Here is a 14,541-nt window from a genome sequence, read left to right on the forward strand (position 1 = left end):
GAAAGCAGTATTGAGAAAGAAGAATGGAGTTGGAGGAATCACTCTTACTTCAGACTATACTACAGAGCTACAGCCATCAAGACATTATGGTACTGGCACAAAAACAGAAATATACACCAATGGAACAAGATAAAGAGCCCAGAGATAAACCTATTCACCTATGGGTACCTTATTTTTGACAAAGGACACAAGCATATACCATGTGACAAAGATAGGCTCTTCAATAAGTAGTTCTGGTAAAACTGGACAGCTACATGTAGAAGAATGAAATGAGATTACTTCAATGCCGTATACAAAGATAAACTCAAAATGGATGAAATACCTAAATGTAAGACCAGAAACTATAAATCTCTTAGAAGAAAACATAGGCAGAACACTCGATGATGTAAGTCAAAGCAAGGTCTTCTATGACCCACCTCCTAGAGTAATGGAAATAAAAGCAAAAATAAACAAGTGAGACCTAATTGAACTAAAAGCTTTTGCACAGCAAAGGAAACTACAAACAAGGAGAAAAGACAGCCCTCAGAATGGGAGAAAATAGGAAACAACTAACATAAAATTAATTTCTAAAATATAGAAGCAGCTCATACAACTCAACACCAGAGAAACAAACAACCCAACCAAAAAGTGGGAAAAAGAACTAAATAGACATTTATCCAAAGAAGACATACAAATGGCTAACAAACACATGAAAAGATGCTCAACACTGCTCATTATTAGAGAAATGCAAATTAAAACTACAATGAGATATCACATCACACCAGTCAGAATGACCATCAACAAAAGTCTGCAAACAATAAATGTTGGACAGGGTGTGGAGAAAAGGGAACCCTCCTGCATTGCTGGTGGGAATGTAAATTGATATGGCCACTAAGGAAGACAGTATGGAGATTCCTTAAAAAAAGTTAGGAATAAAACCACCATATGACCCAGCAATCCCACTCCTAGGCACATGCCCTGAGGAAACCATAATTGAAAAAGACACATGTATCCCACTGTTCATTGCCACAGTGTTTACAATAGCTAGAACATGGAAGCAATCTAGATGTCCATTGACAGACAAATGGATAAGGAAGCTGTAATATATATATATATTATAATATATATATATATTATATATATATGTAATACACACACACACACACACACACAATGGAACATTACTAAGCCATAAAATGGAATGCATTTGAGTCAGTTCTAATGAGGAGGATAAACCTAGAGCCTATTTTACAAAGTGAAGTAAGTCAGAAAGAAAAATATAAATATCATATACTGACACATATATACAGAATCTATAAAGATGGAACTCATGATTTATTTTCAGGGCAGCAATTGAGAAAGAGACATAGAGGACAGACCTATGGACACAGGGTGAGGGGAGGAGGGAAAAGGTGAGATGTATGGAGAGAATAACATGGAAACTTACAATGCCATATGTAAAATAGATAGCCAATGGGAATTTGCTGTATGACTCAAGGAAATCAAACTCTGTGACAATCTAGGAGGGAGAGATGGGAGGGAGCTTTGGGAGGGAGGAAACATGGCTGTACCTATGTTTGACTCTTGCATGGGTGTACCTATGGTTGATTCTTGTTGGTGTTTGACAGAAAACCACAAAATTCTGTAAAGCAATTACTCTTCAATTAAAAAATAAAGTGGCAAAAAAAAACAAAAAACAAACTTGCTCCAACTCAGTCTTCTTTCAGTCTTCTTTCCTGGTTGCAAGAGCTCCACTGGGACTGTATACACCCAAGTGTTACAAGGTGCTCTTTTGGATTCCTTTGCTTGTCTGTATTTTTCCATATGTTATGTAATTTAAACTCATAACATCTTAAAATCTAATACTCCAATAGCCATGTTTATATGCGTAAACATTCTTCATATCATCACTTGACTTTCTAATAGTTCTTTCAAATATATCAAGTGAACTCTTGATTTTGTCCCCAGACATTCTCCTCTTGGAATATTCTGAAACTTAGAAAATGTCACCTGCTATTCTATTTCTCAGGCCAAGTTCTTGGTGTCATCTTTGACTTTTCACTTTCTCTCACATAACACATGTAAAGCCAGTGCATTCCTGTTAATTTAAGCCTGACATTTACTCATCATTTCCAATTTACGTTCCTAGTTTAAGCCAGCATGTCAATACCATAACAAACATTGAAGTTACACAGTTAGGATCTGTCTCTATGCTTCCTAATACATACACAGACACATACACTTTAGGATGTAAATTCCTTAATATTAAGAATTTGACTTGTTCACTGTTGCATTTGCATTGCCTACCAGGGTGTCTGTCATGCTCCAAGCACTGAAAAATGTTTTATGGCTAACAATTCAAACACTAAGCAGAAAAACAAGAATAAAACACAGCAAAAATATTTTCTAAAGAACATAAAAATGCACTTAAGAAATCAGTACAGTCAGTACATCAGGAAACACGTGTTTGATGTAACAAAAGAGAAAATGTGAATGGTCAAGTGAAAAATTTAATTCAGATTCTCTAATATTTAATAAAATACAAGTAAAATATCCAGAATATTGACAATATTAAAATGTTTAGACTAGGACAATTCTTATCCTCAATTAGTGTACTTTTTTTTAGCTTATCTGTACCAAACAACTCATAGAACTGTACTAGTCAATGAACCACACTTTGATTAGCATTGGACTAGGATGTGGGAGAAGGGCATTATAGTAACGTGTCAATTGTTAAAAGCAGTTTTTGGAACTTTTCTCAGTATATAAAAAAAATGTGTATACTCTTCCCTCCAGGGTCAAATTTCTAAGAGAACCACATGGTTACTTCCATCAGGGAACATTTATCAGGATACTTGTATCAGAACTTCCTCAATAAACAATTTAAGACCAAAGCCATAACTATAAATAAAAAATATGCTTACCTATTTGTAATATATTAATCCATCCAATAGAATACTGAATATGTGATTAGATAAAATAACTTAACCTGTACCTATATATATATATATGTATATATATATGAGGAAGTGAAGTTGCTCAGTCGTGTCTTGACTCTTTGCGACCCCATGGACTGTAGTCTACCAGGTTCCTCCATCCGTCGGATTTTCCAGGCAAAAATATTGGAATGGGTCGCCATTTCCTTCTCCAGCAGATCTTCCTGACCCAAGGACTGAACTCTGATTGCCATCATGGTAGGCAGATTCTTTACCATCTGAGCCACCAGGGAAGTATATATATATATATATATATATATATATATATATATATATATATATATATATATATATATATATATATATATAACAATAAAAATATTAAAAAGTTCAATATATTTAATATTTTTCTAGTATCATATCCGGAGAAGGCGATGGCACCCCACTCCAGTACTCTTGCCTGTAAAATCCCATGGGCGGAGGAGCCTGGTAGGCTGCAGTCCATGGGATCACGAAGAGTCGGACATGACTGAGCGACTTCATGTTCACTTTTCACTTTCATGCATTGGAGAAGGAAATGGCAACCCACTCCAGTGTTCTTGCCTGGAGAATCCCAGGGACAGGGAGCCTGGTGGGCTGCCTTCTATGGGGTCACACAGAGTCGGACACGACTGAAGCGACTTAGCAGCAGCAGCAGCAGTATCATATCATCTGTATACTTAAAATTACAACTAAATCTTCAATGATGATGTACATTGTGAATATTGGGTATGTATACTTTGCATGTGCATAGTAAAGCCTTTAGCATATGTATAAAGATATGTTTAACTATGGATTTGGGCCCAGGGAGGGGATTCAATGGTACTATACTAGAAAGCTGATTGCCGAAGAATTGATGCTTTTGAACTGTGGTGCTGGAGAAGACTCTTTAGAGTTCCTTGGACTGCAAGGAGATCCAACCAGTCCATTCTAAAGGAGATCAATCCTGGGTGTTCATTGGAAGGACTGATGGTAAAGCTGAAACTCCAATACTTTGGCCACCTCATGCGACGAGCTGACTCACTGGAAAAGACTCTGATGCTGGGAGGGATTGGGAGCAGGAGGAGAAGGGGACAATAGAGATTGAGATGGCTGGATGGCATCACCAACTCGATGGACATGTGTTTGAGTGAACTCCGGTAGTTGGTGATGGACAGGGAGGCCTGGCGTGCTGTGATTCATGGAGTCTCAAAGAGTCGGACAAGACTGAGCAACTGAACTGAACTGAACTGATCTGAATGCTTTACTCAGTTGAAGTTTCTGCCTACATCAATACTTAACTAGAAGTTTTTACACTCAGAACTTTATTAAGACATAAATATTGATAACAAATGACTAGGATTCATGATTTTGTAATAAGTCTTGAATTACATTTCAATAAGTCTTTATGCTCCTAAACAGTGAACTATAACAAACGGACTTACCCAGGATGGTAAAATGTTATTTGCTATGAATTCTCAGTTAGAAGAATAATCTCTTAGTGTGACTTTTATGGTTTGTGTCTCAGGCTGCTTTCCTTTCATGCAGAGTATCAGAAATCCTACATCAAAAAAATAATAGCTTAGGTTCTAATATAAATGTATTGAAATTAATAAAATAATAAAATATCAAAATAAACTGGATTATATAAGAAGTAAAAGTAAATTTATATTCATAAATGTCTACAATAAAAAATCTCATTTCAGTGATCTATATTTCCATCTTAAGACCGTTGAAAGGAAAAAAAAAAACATAAAAGGGAAAATGGCAAACAATAAAGAGGACAAATATTTTAAAGAGAAAGCAAAAATGATAGTGAAAATCCACCAAATCAAGAGTTTGTAAAAAAAAAAAATCTATAAAACTCTATTCATACTTATCAATCTTAAAAAAAAGACATAAATTGCAAATATCAACCATGAAGGAGGGGATGTCACAAGAGAATCCTCATTAATAGAAAAACTGAGAAAATAATATTTTAAAACTTTCCATTTTAAGACTATGACATTTAAAATATGCCTGGAGGAAGGATACTTTCACAGTATGTTCTTGATTATGCCAAAAAACAAATAATTGGTTAAATCAATTTAGAAAATGGTTAGGTTAGCAAAATCAAACAAGCAGTGCTTTCTTTAAGACTTTTCAAACACTCAAGAAAAATATATAATGATCACAATTTTTCAATTTAATGAACATCTTATTATACTGTAGGTTACCTAAAATCATATTGAAATACTGCAGTTCCACTAAAAACAATTAGAAAATAATTAAGAATTTACAGTGAATGACAATATATGAGTAGAGGGGAGAAGTCTACTCCAAATGCTTACTTACACTAACAGGAAATATCCCTCCAAATAATCAACATTTTCCCATAGTTAAAGCATTGACTATAACCTTGGTATAGTTATTCAGAAAGCCATTAAGTGGAGACAAGTATTTCCATTCAATTTTGTAAATATTAAGTGTTTGAGTCCTTCTGGCAAGAATATAGTTAAGAGTTTTCCAAATATGCTTTCAGGCAAAAATAAGTTTTGAGAAGAACAACAAAAACAAATATATATATATATATATATATATATATATATATATATATATATATATATATATTAATGTAGATTATTGCAAGTTTTGGGCAATGGAAGTTTAAAATTTTGCAAGCAATATCAATTATTTGCAACTGCTGATATGGCTTGCAAAAATTTTAAACTTCCATTGACCATTACTTGCAATGATCTACTTTTAAAATACTGTGTTCCCAATTAAAAACCATGAACTGACAGGACATTGGAATGTAGTTTATTGATATTAGATTTTAGGAGCAAAGAAAAGATCTCTTATCCAAATTAAAAATTCAGATACTCAGACTCTTTCATACAATACTATTGTCAGAAAAGTTCAAAAGGATTTTCTTTGATCCGCTCTGAAAATAAATGGATCAACTATTCTAAATATTGATAAATACCTTCATAAAAATTACAGTACGTGTCCAAGCAAAGACTAGTATATATTATCAGTATAATTTCTAAATAGAATTTGCATTATTTAATGAAAAGTTTACTTACTCTTAAATTCATCAGTCTTTTTTTCCCTAATACTCTGCATTGAATGTAAACCTGTTGAGATGTAAAAAGTAAGAGATTATTAATTTTTATTGATGGACTTTGGCACTAAGAATCAAAAAAGTAACACAACACACACACACAAATGCACTCACAATACCCTCAGAAAGCTTTGCAAATATTTTAAAACCTAGCAATCTGATTATTACAAAAATGTCTTAATTATTGCTTCAAAAATGTTGAATAAATATGGATTGCTGTTTTAAGTGATTTTATAATGAAAAGACACTCGTCTGTCTTCTGAATTTTAAATTTCATCATCAGTGTATTGCTGTGCATCATACCTAAAAACACCTTCCCTTACATGTGCATATGTGTGTGAGAGTGTGTGTATGTGTACATCTTTTACCTGTAAATGGTGAATTATCTGACAGATGTAAGTTATTGCTAAAACACTATGCATCTGAAAGCTGTCTGGGCAATCTGTGCAAAATGTTGAGCAACTGTGTGATAGGAAATATTAAATCCAACCAAGTTATACTTAAGATACAGTCTACTCAACTTGTAAATACAATTTGAAAACATAAAAGGAAAGAAAATATTGGGTTATAAAATGCTGGTAGGAAAACAGACCATATAAAAGATAACTTATGAGGTGGAACAAAGAAAGTTGGCATAAATAGAAGTTGTTACAAATATTGTCATCCATTATCATCATTGTCATCACCATTATAAGCAGACAAGTATGAAAACACAATCCAGTACAAGTTTCAAATGTCAATAAAAAAGAATTCTGTAAAAATTCAAAAAGCAACAAATAACTGCAGAGGGTGAATTAGCAGACTGGTTTGAGCAAGCTTTGAACCACCTACATCCAAGGGGTGCCAAGGCAATATAGACAGAATTTCATGGACTTTGTGATCTAACAAAAAACACAACCAAGGTGTAAAACATGTCCATACTGGTGGTAATGTTCACACTAGCATATTAAAGTTATACTGTACTCAAGTAATAGATGAAAATTAAATAGCTATAAATATATATATATATATATATATCTTTATATAAATTATATTAAAATAAAATACATATTAGTATAATTAATAATTATAGGTTTAAAGATACAGTGGTCATAAATATCATAAATAGGTATAAATTGTGAGAATAGAATATAAATATTTGCCAGAAGAAAGCTAAATATAACATGGATAATAATAAATAGATGCATCTGACACACTTTCAAAAATCAAGAATGAAGAAAAAAGGTGTGGCCTGCCAAAACTGAATTATCAGACTTATGTGAGATGTCACTCTCATTGTGCATCATAAGTTTACATGGGCAGCTTTGAATTTTGAGGGACTTTACAACTTTTGGAGAAGGAAATGACAACTCACTCCATTATTCTTGCCTGGAGAATTCCATGGACAGAGGAGCTGGGCAGGTTACAGTCCATGGGGTGGTCTCAAAGAGCTGGACACAACTCTATGACTAACTTTCACTTTCACCTTTACAACTTTACATTGAAAAACTCAACCTGTTTGATCATATGCCTAGAGCACTAGATATTGTGAGTTTCTGATCTCACAACAAAAAAGCCAGTCAAGATGTTCACATGTTCACAGTGCTAGGTTTGACTGATGCTAAGATATTAAGTATATATACAAGTGATAGATATAAATTCAAAGGCATAAACAAAGAGAGAAAAGTATACAGATATTGTGGTTTAAAAGTATGGTGATTAAAGGGATAAGTATGGTGATTAAAGGGGTAAGAAGAGAATAATTTGCAAAGAGTGATAGAGTGAGAACGGCCAATAAGGGAGGATGTTGAAAATTTGATCATTATAATTAGAATTTTTTTTTTAAATAGAAAAGTAAAACATCCAGAACTAAAACTATAAACCAATACAACATAATATGCCAGAATAATATTAAAAGAAAGAAATCAATATCTACAAATAATTCTGCACAACTTTCAAAGGGCAAAAATAAAGCTTTTTTTTTTTTTTTTTTTAGGAAAAAAAAAATCCAGAAAAGATAAGAGTGTATTACTTGGAAAGGGTGAATAATCAGACCGGTCTAAGTTGGCTCTATAACACTATGCACATGAAGGCTGCCAGGAAAACTTAAAATTTTAAGGGGCTGACATCACAATGAAAAAACCAACCAAGAGGTCCACATGTTCACAGTACTAGGATTGGCCTAGGCTAGGATATTAAAGGACTGGTAAGCCAGCAGGGACAGTGGCTCAGCTGATAAAGAGCCCACCTGCCAATTCAGGTGATTCAAAAGATATTAGTTCAATCCCTAGTTGGGGAAGATTCCCTGGAGAAGTGAACAGCAAATTGCTCCAGTATTCTCCACTGGAAAATTCCATGGATAGAGGGCCTGGTGGGCTAGAGTCCATGGGGTTACACACACATGTGGTATAAATAAAAATAAAATGAGAAAGAGAAAGAAAGGGACAGAAACATTATGATATAAAGTATATGATTATTAAGAGATTTACAAAAGGAATTACTTGGAAGGAACAATAGTAGAGTGACAAGCAGACATATAGAAGGTTGCTGAAAAATAGACCACTAAAATTACATTTTTAAAAATCCAAGAGCTAAAGATGTAAATCAAACAAATATCATATTATATAATAATAAAGATAATAATAAAAAATAAAGCCAATATCTAAGCATAATATACTGGAATTTGAAAAGATTAAAGTTGAAATTAGAAACACAAAAAATCCAGAAAAGATTTAAAAAATACATAACCTTGAAAAGGTAAATTATCAGACTGGTGTAACTTGGCTCTTAAATGTTATGTACACAAAGGTTGCCATGACAACCTAGAATTTTGAGGGACCTAGACTAGGATATTAAAGCTATACATAAGTGATAGATTTAAATCCAAGTACAAAATTCAAACAAAAATCACTTAGATGTTATCCTATACAATATATCTTGATCGAAGAGATAAAAACTTAATAATTTGGAAGGAGTTACAACAGAATGAGCAACGTAGATATGAGTGGGAGATATCTGAGGAAGACCACTGCAATTACATTCTTAAAATAAGAAAAAAAGATTTCCAGAAAATGTGACTCAAGCAAAAATTATAAATACATATCAGAGTAATCATAAAAGAAAGATGTCAATATTTATATACAATTTGATTGAACTTTTGAAGTCAAAGTAAGATTCAAAAAATTCTAGAGAGGGTAAAATACATGTTACCTGAGAAGGATGAATGATCAGACTGCTGTGTCGGCTCTGAAACACACTGTACATGATGGTTACCAGGACAGCATAGACAGAATTATGAGGGATTCTATGACATCACAGTTTCAAAAAACAGCCAACATGGCCACATCCACACAGTGCAGGATGATCCTAAACTAGGATATTAATGGTACACTCCACTCAACTGCCGATTGAAAATAGAACATTAAAAAATGCTGATTTATGGCATTGAAGCCTTGATGGTAAAGGAGACTAGGAAAGATTAACTTAATAGGACTGATAATATAGTCAAAATTCATAGTGATGTTGCTAAAAATTGGACTATTACAAATAGATTGGGAAAATATTCAGAAAATAATTTTTGTCAAAGTTGAATACATGAACCAACTTAAAATTTTACCATTGTTGTTGTTGTTCTTTCACTAAGTTGTGTCCAACTCTTTGTAACCACATGAACTGCAGCATGCCAGTCTTCCCTTTATTTCAATATCTCCCTGAATTTGCTCAAACTCATGTCCATTGAGTCGGTGATGCCATCCACCCATCTCATCCTCTGTCACCCCCTTTTCCTCTTGCCCTCAATCTTTCCCAATGTCAGGATCTTTTCCAATGAGTCGGTTCTTCTCATGAGGTGGCCAAAATATTGGAGCTTCAGCTTCAGCACAAGTCCTTCCAATGAATATTCAGGACTGATTTCCTTTAGGATTGACTGGTTTGATCTCCTTGCTGTCCAAGGGATTCCCAAGAGTCTTTTCCAGAACACTTTGCAAGCATCAATTCTTCAATGCTCAGCCTTCTTTATGGTCTAACTCTCACATCCATGCCTGACTATTGGAAAAACCATGGCTTTGATTATATGGACTTTTGTTGGTAAAGTGTTGGCACTGTCAAGGTTTGTCATAGTTTTCCTTCCAAGGAGCAAGTGTCTTTTAATTTCCTGGCTGCAGTCACTGTCCATAATGATTTTGGAGCCCAAGAAAATGAAATCTGACACTGTTTCCATTCTCTCCCCATCTATTTGGCATAAAGTGATGGGACCAGATGCCATGATCATTGTTTTATGAATGTTAAGTTTTAAGCCATGTTTTTCACTCTCTTCTTTCACCTTCATCAAGAAGCTTTTTAGTTCCTTTTCACTTTCTGCCATTAAAGTAATAACATCTGCATATCTAAGGTTGTTGATATTTCTCCTGGCAATACTCCTTACCCAGTTTGGAACAAGTCCATTGTTTCATGCCCTGTTCTAACTGCTGCTTCTTGTCCTGAATTACAGGTTTCTCAGGAGTCAAGTTAGGTGATCTAATATTCCCATATCTTTAAGAATTTTCCACAGTTTGTTGTGATCCATACAATCAAAGGGTTTGGCATAGTCATGAAGAAGTAGATGCTTTTCTGGAAGTCCCTTGCTCTTTTTTTATGATCCAGTGGCTGTTGACTACTTGATCTCTGGTTCCTCTGTCTTTTCAAAATCCAGCTTGCACATCTGGAAGTTCTCAGTTCATGTACTGCTGAAGACTAGCTTGAAGGATTTTGAGCATAATATTGCTAGCATGTGGAATGAGTACAATTATACGGTAACTGGAGCATTCTTTGGCATTGCCCTTTTTAGGGATTGGAATGAAAACTGACCTTTTCCAGTCCTGTGGCCACTGCTGAGTTTTCCAAATTTGCTGACATATTGAATGCAGCACCTTAGCAGCAGCATCATTAAGGATTTGAAATAGCTCAACTGGAATTCCAACACCTCCACTAGCATTGTTCGTAACAATGTTTATTAAGGCCCGCTCAAATTCAAATTCATCCCACTCAAGTCAGGATGTCTGGCTCTAGGTGAGTGACTGCACCATCGTGGGTTTCTGAGTCATTAAGAATTTTTTGTACTGTTTTTCTGTGTATTCTTGCCACCTCTTCTTAATCTCTTCTGCTTCTGTTAGCTCCTTACCATTTTTGCATTTACTGTGCTTATCTTTGCATGAAATATCCCCTTAATATCTCAAATTTTCTTAAAGAGATCTCTAGTATTTCCCATTCTATTATTTTCCTCTATCCCTTTGCATTGTCCACTTAAGAAGTCTATCTTATTTCTCCTTAATATTCTCTGGGACTCTTCATTCAGTTGAGTTTATCTTTCCCTTTCTCCTATGCCTTTTGCTCCTCTTCCTTCTCAGTTATTTTTAAGGACTCCTCAGACAACAACTTTGCCTTCTTTCATTTGTTATTCGTGAGGATAGTTTGGTCACGAACTCCTGTACAATATTATCAACCTCCATTCATAGTTCTTCAGGCACTCTTCTACCAGTTCTACTCCCTTGAATCTATTCATTATCTCCACCATATAATCATAAGGGGTTTGATTTAGGTCATACCTCAGTGGCCTAGTGGTTTTCCTAGGTTTCGTCATTTTGAGCTTGAATTTTGCAATAAGGAGTTCATGACCTAAGCCACAGTCAGCTCCAGGTCTTGTTTGTGCTGACCATATACAGCTTCTCCATCTCTGCAAAGAATATAATCAATTTGATTTCAGTATTGACCGTCTGGTGATTTCCATGTGTAGTCATCTCTTGGGTTGTTGGAAGATGTTTCTATGACCACTGAATTCTCTTAACAAAACTCTGCTAGCCTTTGCCCTGCTTCATTATGTATTCCAAGGCCATACTTACCTGTTACTCCAGGTATCTCTTGACTTCCTACTTTTTCATTCCAGTTCCTCTGCCCCAAGGTGCCCCACTGTAGAGGAGAGGCCAGGGTGCAATACACTCCTGGGCATCATGAAACATTGGCTTCAGCCTCCCCCAGACTCCCTTCCAAGCCACTCCAGCAGGACTTTTGCCTTGACCTTGGGCCACATGTTGATCAACACCTAACAGCCAGTGAAGGTTTACACGATCAACAAGGACCAGCTGTGGGACAACCAGGGCACCAAGCATGTCATCCAGCTATGTGGAGCAGCTGAGGGGCATGGCCCTGCTAGTATGGGACTGAAAAAATCTTGGTTCACTGGAGAAGGAAATTGAAAACCATATCAGTATTCTTGCCTTGAGAAGCCCATGAACAGTATGAAAAGGCAAAAAGATATGACACTGAAAGATCAGTCCCCAAGGTTCATAGGTGCCCTATATACTACTGAGGAAGAGTAGAGAAATAGCCACAGAAAGAAAGAAGAGGCTGAGCCAAAGTGGAAACGATGCCTAGTTGTGGTTGTGTCTGATGGTGAAAGTAAAGTCTGAGTCTGTAAAGAACTCTAGGAGACAGGAAGAATAAAGGAAAAGCAGGCCCTGGCAAGGGCCATAAAGGTAATTTATAATTATTGGTAAACTGGATGCTAAGGCATGAGACTCTCGGAACAAGTCCAGAGGGAACAGTTCATAATCTTGAAAACAAGACATAATCCTAGGGTCAGAAAACCGACCCCAGACTGTTTCACAACTGGCATCTCAGAATCACATGTTTTACGTATCTGGAGGAAAATCTGTAGATAAGAATATTAATCTTAGTTACTGATTAGTTATTGATTACTGTTTCTTAGTTACTCATTGGTTAGTGATCACTTTGTTCTTTGGCCCTGAAGGCCACATGAGTTAAACCTTAACTCCCTGCACATTCTTTCCTTCATGGCTGAGAGTATAACAAAACTGGCCTAGATTCAGTTATGGCACCTTCACCTTGGAGTGGTGTTGGTCCCCTGATTCTCGTTTTCCTTTGAATTCTTGTGTCTTGTTTCTCATTTTCCCGCCACACTGCACTTTCAGAAACCCTTCTCGTCGAACTGGTCTTGACAAAGAACAATACAGCATAAGAACCTGGAATGTTAGGTCCATGAATCAAGGTAAATTGGTTGTGGTCAAACAGGAGATGGCAAGAGTGAATATTGACATTTAGGAATCGGTGAATAAAAATGGACTGGAATGGGTGAATTTAATTCAGATCACCATTATATCTACCACTCTGAGCAAAAATCCCTTAGAAGCAATGATGTAGCCCTCATAGTTAACAAAAGAATCTGAAATGCTGTACTTAGTTGCAATTTCAAAAATGACAGAATGATCTTGGTTCATTTCCAAGGTAAGCCATTCAACATCATGTAATCCAAGTCTATGCCCCAACCACTAATGCCAAAGAAGATGAAGTTGAATGATTCTATGAAGACCTACAATATCTTCTAGACCTAAAACAAAAAAATTTTTTTTTCTTTTCATCATATGGGACTGGAATGAAAAAAATTTACCATATTTAAGGTTATTAATTGTTACCATTATAAGTAATAAGGAAAGCAGGCCAACATCTTCACAAAGTCAGACAAAATGTGCAGTGGAAAGGATAAAAAGAGAGACACACCAATATCCAGAAAAGGAAAAGAATATAATACTATCTATAAAGGATAAATTGTCAGACAGTTTGATAATTGCTCTGAAAATGTAACTGGAAAAGTATCTGGGAATTTATGGAGAATTTTGAGCAATTCTGTGACATTAAAGTGTAAAAACCAAACAACTTGTGTTAGTGTACTGAAAGATATATTCTATTCACCTGATAAATGAATATTTTAAAAATAAAAATTATGAGAATTTTTTATAAAAGAATAGTGAAAGAAATGAAAAAAATTTGAATTATATTAACAGACAATAAAGTGACCATACAGATAATTGTGATGAAAAAGAAAACTTTTTCACAGCTGAAAGTCTGAATTTTAATATAATCTCACAACTTAACTGAATAATAATAAAGACTGTAAGACAAAGTCATTATAGTGATAATTTCAAAATCAAGTGTCTTTTTTGTCTTTAGCTTTGGCAATTTGATTATAATGTATCTCACTATACATTATGCTGCAATCCATGGTATTGCAGTCACACAGGACTGAATGAAAACAAAACAATACATTATACTGCACCTATAATGTATAATAATTTTGATGCACCTCCCTGGTGGCTCAGAGGTTAATGCGTCTACCTCCAATGCGGGAGACCCGGGTTCGATCCCTGGGTCGGGAAGATCCCCTGGAGAAGGAAATGGTAACCCACTCCAGTATTCTTGCCTGGAGAATCCCATGAATGGAGAAGCCTGGTAGGCTACAGTCCACGGGGTCGCAAAGAGTCGGACACGACTGAGCGACTGAACAGAACAGAACAGAACAGATTAATCTTATTGGTCTTTGAAAATTCATGGCACTGGATTTCATTTCTCCAGTCATATATATGAACTGTCAATAAGTATTTCATTTTTAAGTCTAATTGTCAATTAATTTTTATTATATTTGATGTTATATTAAATTCATGTGTATAACAAAGTGAATACAGTGTTAAACATTAT

General features: G+C 35.1%; 1 pseudogene; it reads right to left on the reverse strand.

The window, feature by feature from the left end:
• The window catches only part of LOC129563958 (vigilin pseudogene), a 39,879-nt pseudogene extending 27,721 nt beyond the window's left edge, over nt 1-12,158 (reverse strand).
• Between the last annotated feature and the right edge of the window lie 2,383 nt (nt 12,159-14,541).

Source organism: Moschus berezovskii, chromosome X (genome assembly GCF_049115385.1).
Source record: "Moschus berezovskii isolate FMDL1 chromosome X, NW_MosBer_1.0, whole genome shotgun sequence".
Classification (NCBI taxonomy): Eukaryota; Metazoa; Chordata; class Mammalia; order Artiodactyla; family Moschidae; genus Moschus; species Moschus berezovskii.